Source organism: Nansenia antarctica, assembly GCF_963989245.1.
Source record: "Nansenia antarctica genome assembly, chromosome: 8".
In the NCBI taxonomy this organism is placed as follows: Eukaryota; Metazoa; Chordata; class Actinopteri; order Argentiniformes; family Microstomatidae; genus Nansenia; species Nansenia antarctica.
The window spans coordinates 21,131,822-21,140,892 of NC_137678.1; positions in this window are offsets into that span (position 1 = coordinate 21,131,822).

The following is a 9,071-nucleotide window of genomic DNA, read 5'->3' on the forward strand; positions in this document are numbered from 1 at the left end:
GAGGGGGGAGGGTGGGGGTAGCAGGAGGGACATTGGCCCCCCTGGGGGACGGGGGTGGTGGTTGTAGCCGGGGGGTATGGAGGGAGAGGGCGGGGGTGGGCGGGAACCTCTCTTTCTCAAACCTACAGTAGAACTCGTTCAGCTCGTTAGCGAGAGGGAGGTTGTCGGACATCAGCGGGGACCTGGGTTTGTAGTTGGTGATGGTCTTTAGGCCTTTCCAGACGGAGGCGGAATCCCCCTCAGAGAGCTGTTGCTGCAGCTTCTCCGAAAAGCGATGCTTCGCCTCCTTCACCGCTTTGGCGAACCTGTACTTGGCCTGCTTGACCCGGTCCACGTCCCCACTGCGCCTAGCCACCTCCTTCTCTGACCTCAGACGCCTGAGTTGGGATGAAAACCAGGGCTTGTCGTTGTTGAAGGACTTCCTGGAGCGGAGGGGGACACACACCTCCTCGCCAAAGCTGATAAATGATGTAACAGTGTCTGTGTATACATCCAGATTGTTACCAGCCTCTGGCCCCGCCCACTCCACCAAGTCCTGGTCACAGCCTGCACTCTCCAACCAGGCGCAGAGTCGCTCACATGCCTCACTGGACCACACCCTGAATCGCCGTACAACAGGTTTAGAGAGTTTTAACCTCTGCCTGTAGCGAGGGATCAGGTGTATGAGGATGTGGTCACTGTAGCCCAGTGCAGCACGGGGGACAGAATGGTAGGCTTGACGAGCTGTACAGTAGCAATGGTCCAGAGTGTTCACCCCCCTGGTGGGACACGTGACTTGCTGCCTGTATTTGGGGAGCGCCCGGCTAAGATTAGCCTGGTTAAAATCCCCCAAAACAACAACAAAACTGTCCGGGTAGCTACGTTCCACACTCATCAATTGCTCTGCCAGTGTGTCTACTGCTGCGGTGACGTCAGCATCAGGTGGAATGTAGACACACGCGAGAATGAATGAGCTGAACTCACGGGGGGAATAGAATGGACGGCAGAGGATGAATAGGGATTCTATAGCCGTGGAACAGTGTTTGTGGAGCACTACTACTGCTTTGTAGTTATTATACTAAATCATTTATCTTTTAGATTAGATTAGATTCAACCTTACTGTCATTGAGAAGTACTAAGACAAGGAAATGCAGATGCATTTCATGATCATCGCCCCAGACCGAGGGCGATTGATGGTTATTTTGTGTCTTTGTCATTTGTTTCTCCTTCTCAACAAGCTGCTTGCTGATGGTCTTGTAGCCCATTCCAGCCTTGTGCAGGTATACAATCTTGCAAAGGGATGAAAGGATGAAAGGATGAAGGATGAAAGAGGAGAAACGCTTTGAAATGGATACCATTTCCACCGACATAAGAAATATTGCCTCTCACGTGTTATGAAGGAGTGCACACAAAGGATACGTGCACACTGCACATATCTTATTCGTCCTTGTCCTGTACGCATCACACTATATACTGTACATATATCTTTACTGTAGGCTACATTTCATATTGATATTCATGCAAATATATTTACTTTTTGCATTCATATTCATTGCACGTAGCGCGAGGTTGACCACCGTCCGCATTGGCTTCACAGTAATTGGGCTTAATGTACCTCTTCATAAGGGTGTGAGGCATAGCGCGAGGCTGGACAAGTTGAGCACCGTTCCCGATTCACTGTTCCCGAGTGCTCAGTGGGTAACGTCACGATAAATCCAATGATTGCAATATCCATACATTGAAGAACATGAACAGGCCCACTGTAGACAATTGACTATCATCCCCAAGTACACCCCATCCCCATGTAGGCTATACGGACTACGAACACTTTAAGTGCACAGACACTTTATTACTGAACTATCTATTATTACTAGTTGCATGATCACTAGTGTATCCTGTCTTAGCTGTAATATTGTCACCTTTATCTTTTATTTATTTTTTATTTTTTTATTTAACCTTTATTTAACCAGATAGGTCAGTTGAGAACAAATTCTCATTTGCAACGACGATCTGGCCAATTGGCAGAACAGAGGCAAGTCAGTACACAGAACACAACACAGTATATACGATACAAAACACGATATATACAATATAAAACATGAGTGCAATACAGTATCAAAAATATCTATACATTACAGCAGGGGGAAGTTATCTTAAAAGCAAGTGCAGTGATCCGAGACAACATCTGAAAGTGAGTGTTTAAAAGTGGGTAATGCTATAAAAGTGGTGAGTTTTAGTGACAACTGCAACGCATTCCAGTCAGTGGGGGCAGCAAACTGAAAAGAATGACGGCCAAAGGAGGTGCGGACTTTGGGGGGGACCAGAGTGATATATTTGTTGGAGCGGAGATTGCGAGTGCTGGATGAGAAGTTCAGTAGTAAGCAGAGGTAGGGAGGGGATTTGCCGATGATGGATTTATAGATGAACTGATACCAGTGGGTCAGTCGCCTGGTGTGGAGTGATGGCCAGTTGACTTGGGAGTACAGGTCGCAGTGATGTGTATTGAAAGGGGCACCGGTGACAAAGCGGATGGCAGTGTGATGGATGATGTCCAGTTTATTGAGAAGGTTTTTGGGGGCAATCCTGTAAATGATATCTCCATAGTCCAGAATTGGCAGGATGGTCATTTTTACCAGAGTGTGTTTTGCAGAGTGGGTGAAGGAGGCTTTGTTGCGGTACAGGAAACCAATTCTTGTTCTGACTTTAGTGAGTAGGTTATTGATGTGGGTTTGGAAGGAGAGTGAACTATCAAGCCAGATACCTAGATATTTGTATGTGTTGACAAATTCTAGTACTGACCCATCCAGTGAGGTGATTTTTGGGGGACAGGAGGCTTGGGGTAGGGTCCGATTGAAGATCATGCATTTAGTTTTATCTGTGTTTAGGAGAAGATGGAGGTTGGAGAAGGCATATTGGATGCTATTAAAGCTGTGTTGGAGATCGGTCAGGGCGGTGTTCAGAGAGGGGCCAGACGTGTAAAGAATGGTGTCGTCAGCGTACAGATGGATGTAAGAGTTTCCAGCCGCGTGAGCAATGTTATTTATTATTATATTAAATAGTGTTGGACCCAGAATGGAGCCCTGGGGGACACCCATGGACAGGGACATTGGGTCAGACAGCAGGCCTTCAGCTCTCACAGACTGCACACGACCAGAGAAGTAGTTGTTAAACCATGCCAGGCATTCCTCTGCGAGTCCAACATCCTTGAGTCTGTCAAGCAGGATGCAGTGGTCCACGGAGTCAAAGGCCTTAGCCAGGTCAATAAATACAGCTACACAGTAGTGCTTGGAGTCAAAGGCGCATATGATGTCGTTTAGCACTTTAAGTGTTGCAGAGACACAACTGTAGCCAGATCTAAAGCCGGATTGCGTAGTGCTGAAGATACTATAGGACTCCAGATGGTGGGTGAGCTGATTGTTGACTAGTTTCTCTAAGACTTTGGAGAGGCAGGGTAGGATGGATATAGGCCTGTAACAGTTTAGGTCTAACCTGTCACCTCCCTTGAAGAGTGGGATGACAGCAGCAGATTTCCAGTCCATGGGGAATTCTGAGGTTTGCAGGGAGAGGTTGAACAGACAGGTGATGGGGGCTGAGACAATGTGAGCTGCTAATTTCAGATAGAAAGGGTCCAGATCATCCAGCCCAGCTGATTTATAAGGGTCCAGTTTAAGCAACTCCCTAAGCACCTCACTCTCCTCTACTGGCTGGAAGGAGAAGCACGGAGTGCTTGGGGGGGGACCAGTGCTAGGGGTTGAGGCAGCATGGTTGACAGTGGGAGTGGATGTAGCAGTTGCAAAAGCATGACCAGCCCTAACAAAGTGCTTGTTAAAACAGTCCACCATGGAGGCTTTATCTGAGATGACAATGTCCTCAGATTTGATTGCCGTGGGTAGTTGAGAGGATGTGTTTTTATTTTCCATGGTTTTGACAGTCTTCCAAAACTGTTTGGGGTCGGATCCGCATGTCGAGAATTGATGTTTGTAAAAATCTGCTTTTGTTTTTCTGATCGACTGGGTGCATTTGTTCCTTAGCTCCCTGAAGGATTGCCAGTCAGAGGTGTTTTTGGAGGCCTTTGCTTTACGCCATAGCAGGTGTTTTTGCCGGATCAGCTCAGACAGTTCGGTGCAAAACCAGGGGCTGTAGCGATTCTTGGTTCTGAATTTTTTAAAGGGGGCATGTCTATTCAAAATGGTGGAAAAAGTACTTTTGAAAAGGGACCATCCATCCTCAACAGTGGGGATGAGATTCATTCAGAAGGCCTGCTCATTAAAGTTTTTAAGCAACCGTTTATACAAGACGGTGGCCGTTTGGCAGTGGAGCCTTTGCGTACACAAGCAATGCAGCAATGGTCACTAAGGTCTCGGCAAAAAACCGCAGGGTTATACTTGGCCGGCGTATTGGTGAGAATGACATCAATGAGTGTGCCGTTTTCCATAGATGTAGTGTTGAATCTGGTAGGAGTCTGTACAATCTGGGAGAGATTTAAAGCGTCCAGCTGGAGTTGTACAGAATGGGGAGGATTAAGCATGTCCCAGTTAAGGTCACCTAACAGCACAAACTCAGAGGAAGTATGAGGGGCAATTAATTCACTGAGAGCTGTCAGGGAGCAGGCAGGGGCAGAAGGTGGTCTATAACAGCCAGCAACAGTGAGATATACATTTTTAGATAGATTAACCTTTAAAATCAACAACTCAAATTGTTTGGACACAGATTTTGATAAACTGACAGAACATTGCAAACTGTTCTTACAGTAAATAGCAACCCCCCCTCCCTTAGTGAGCCTGTCCTGGCGGGAAATGTTATAGCCAGGAATAGATACAGCAGAGGTAGTGACAGATTTCTTAAGCCAGGACTCTGAGATGACTAAAACATCAGGATTTGATGTATGCATATTGCTATCAGCTCATCAAGTTTGGGGAGAAGGCTTCGGATATTTAAATGCATAAGACCAAAACTTTTGCGGTTACAAAAGCCGTCAAAAGTTAACGCACCAGCGTCAGAGGACTGAGAAAAGGAGATATAATTATTGCCAAGGGAAACGCCAGGGCCAGGGTTTAAATGCACATTACCAGAAGTCATCAATAATAAAATAATAAAACCACGGCTGAACACGGTGCGTTTAGAAAGTTGTGCGCGGGAGACAGCGTGCACAATCGACTTGAAGGGTGACACCAGGCGCGGATCTATGGGTGGGATCTAGGCCCACCCAGATTGACAGCTGGCCCACCCAGTCAGATTCATAAAAATACATATTTTTTTATAATAAAATATTTTTAAAGTTTAATTTTCACTAACTAACTGCAATGTGAATAGTTTTGTCTTGGAAATGATTAAAAGTATGTATTAATACTAATAATATTCAACTTCCTCTCTTACGTTTACATGGCTTCCTCTTTTACGTTTACTCTGATTGTTCAGTTGACCGTGACCAGTGACAAGTGTCAAGTGTCTGTCAAGTGTTCAGTGTGTGTGTGCGCGCTACGATGGCTAAACAGCTAACATTGTCCCGCTTTCTTAAAAAGCCACGTCTGGAAGTCAGTGAAAATAATGAAAGTTTGGACCAGGCCTTGTCCAAAGACAGAGAGGAGGATTGTGATGAGATGTGTGCTGGCCCTGGGGATGAAGAAGGAGAAACGGCCACAGCTTCAACATCTAATGCTAACTTGAGCATACACGCTAAGGGCCAATCCCAATTCCCTTTTCTACCCCTATGGCTCGTTTTCGAGTGTCACTCGATTCGAAGGCAAGGCCTTCGAACACGTCACAAGCCCTACCCCTTGAAATCTAAGCCCTATGAATTGGGACAGCCCTTCACGGCGCCTACGTCACGCGGTACGGTTGACGCGTTGTGTTGCCGGCGAATTCTCACATCTCGCAATGCCTTCTTCAGCTGTGTTTATTTCTGTTGCGTGTGCTATAAGCATCTATTTTCGTTTGTTATCAACACACTGTAGTGTTTAGACGTTCCTTTTTTTGTCTCTTCCGTCAGCGATGTCTTTTTTGTGGACATCGCAATAATGACAATGAATTTAATGACAATGAATGACTCCAACCAAAACAACCAGTCCATCAGTAGTCATAAAACGTTGTCCAAAAATCACGTTACCAAGCGCCTTTCTCAGAACAATTCGTCGTCTAGAATCCAAAAATCAATCCATCATAGTGGTGGTCAAAAACGTAGAAAGAGGATCTCTTGGGGACGCAGCCACATTTGCCCGTGAAGGAGAGATGACAAATAAGCGGAAACATTTCTCAGTAGAGTCGAACGGTGATAGATCATCATCCTTTACGCGTATCCTTAACTGTAGTTACATTTCGCGTGTCATATGCCATTAGACATGGAAATATGTCAATGCGCGGCTGTCATGCACAAATCAGCTTGTAACGTTAGACACACAGCACACAGCACATCGGCATAATAACGTTTTGTTGTTGTTGTGCTTGTTATAAAGAAAAGGTCTATAATGCATTGAAATGACATTAGTACATCAGACATTAGACATCAGACATGGAAATATGTCAATGCGCGGCTGTCATGCACAAATCAGCTTGTAACGTTAGACACACAGCACATCGGCATGATAACGTTTTGTTGTTGTTGTTGTGCTTGTTATAAAGAAAAGGTCTATAATGCATTGAAATGAATGATACAACCCATTAATAATATTACATAATAACAACTGCTCGGATTAGATTGCGGGTGGAAATAGGTCAAAATGCGCATCATGTACAAGTCAGCCGAACGTTTGATAGATAACTTTACATATGTGTACCATCATCCGCTGTCAAACGCCACAGGTAATAATTGATTTATGACTGTACATCTCTGAAATGCTCGACTGTCATGCAGCGTTGCGTTACTGTAACGTTAGACACAGCACCGACATAAAAGCGATTTTTGGGTTATGCGTGTTATAAATAAAAGGTCTATAATGCATTGTAATGACATTAAACTAAGACAATAAGATGGTTATCATAATTTTTCAAATCTTTATTAATAAGTAATTACAGAGAATTAAAATGACATTTCCGCATTGAATAGAGCGACATAAGATTTCTGTAGATGATTCGCAATGCATCCTGGTATCAAGGGGTAGCATACACCTAGCCCTTCGAAGCTAGTGTGGTCCTGGAATCGCTCGAAACGAAGTAATAGTTAGCCCTCCCCCTTACCCCTAGCCCTCGATGAAATATGAATTGGGACAGCCCTCGCCCTAAACGTGAACGCGCAAATCGAGCCAAAGGGGTGAAAACGAAGGGCTAGGGGTGAATTGGGATTGGCCCTAAAGCTCCACCGAAGCGACTGACATTGCCACCGGCTTGTGAAGAGCTAACTGGTAGGACTATGTATTTCGTTATACTGTGTGTATTCGTTCATTTATTTGTTCATACATTCATTTATGTACCTATATATTTATTGTTAATTCTGTCAGACTTGGTCCTCCATAGTTGATGGTTATTGGTTAATTCATTGACTATTGCGTGCGCTTGAATGCCTTGCGTGTGTGTATTATAATAACTTGTTTGGCTGTCCGTTGCATTCTCTGGGTAGACAGGTACTTTATTTATTTTCCGTTCGTTTCATGGTCTGCATAGTGATCTCCTCAAGTCCCTGCGAATATTTTGCGTGTGTGCGTGCGTGCGTGTGCGTGTGTGTGCATGCGTGTTGGTCGTACCCAAATGTTTCGAGCACCCACGGGCAGAAACATAAATCGGCGCCTATGATCGCGAGCCCGGTTGTGTTCCATCCATCTGGCTGCTCATACATAGGTCTAAAACGTGCGGTGATGAGTTTCACTCAGGCCCACCCAGATTTTTCCAGGCCTACCCATCAGCCACTTTCTGTATCCGCCACTGGGTGACACATGACATAGTTGACTCAATGGCAAACAAGCAAGCATTGGGGCAATGTACAAAATATTCCAAATAGGTAGTCCGAGCAACTGAGTTACCATAAATGAAGTAACGTCCCTACATTGATAAGGGGGAGGCATTGTTTCACCCCAATGAAGGGGCGATGACAGCCCGGGAGGCAGTTCAGGGTGAGACATGTCTTTGACAGAAACAGCGCAAGATAACAGCAGGAGAGAGAGTAAATAATGACACCCCATTGGGATAGAGTACCTTCAGGGTGCGCGGAGTTCCACTTTTCCGAGTACAGCACTGTACGCGCTACGATGATTAGATGTAAACGGAGATGGAGAATAGCCCCGTTGGAGTCCAGCTGACGTGGTCCTACAACGTGGGTGCGTTGTCGATTGGTCAGCCGGCCTGGTAGAGCTGGAGCTGGTTAGCCGGCCCGGTAGAGCTGGAGCTGGGGGACGAGGCGTTCAGGAGGCCGCTGGAAAAGCAGCGGAGATCTGCGCTGGGGATGGTGAGTAGCGGGGGAGCGCCGGTGATATTAGGGATAACCGAGGTCTCCGGTTTGCTGGATTGTTGCTGGGAGGTGAAATCCGTCAATTTAGGGAGTTGGTGGACTTGGCGTCTTGGCTACAGTGGCTGCTTAATTATTAGCGAGTAACGATTGTAAATCCTGTTTATCAGCAGCTTAACTTCATGTACTACGCACAACTGAACGATTAAGCAGACAGCGCACTGATTTGCTATAAAACAAACAGTAAACGATAAACAAACTAAGATGTCATACACTGACATGGACGAGACATGGACGAGACTTGCAACGTATCGCCATCTTGGATCACTGCCTATTGCCTTATGTCTTGTGCTGCAATGTCGAATTTTACTCTTAATGTAACGTAACAATAAACTTGAAACATGCTTGGCTTTTCTACAATGCAGGTTAGATGACGAACTGCATTTCCTTGTGACAACCTTGGTACTTTGTCAATGACAATAAGTATGAATCTAATCTAAAAGAAAAAACATGATTTAACATAATAAATACAAAGGGAGATATGTTGTACAGTTTAATCGGGAATCATATTTATTTGAATCTGTAATTATTCTACAATACTTGAATGTTATGAAATGTATTATCATAAATAATAAGGTGAACACGTTGTCGATACAGTCTGAAACATAGGGTTAGGGTATAGATATTATACGAGAGTTTCATATTGTTATGTGTTCGT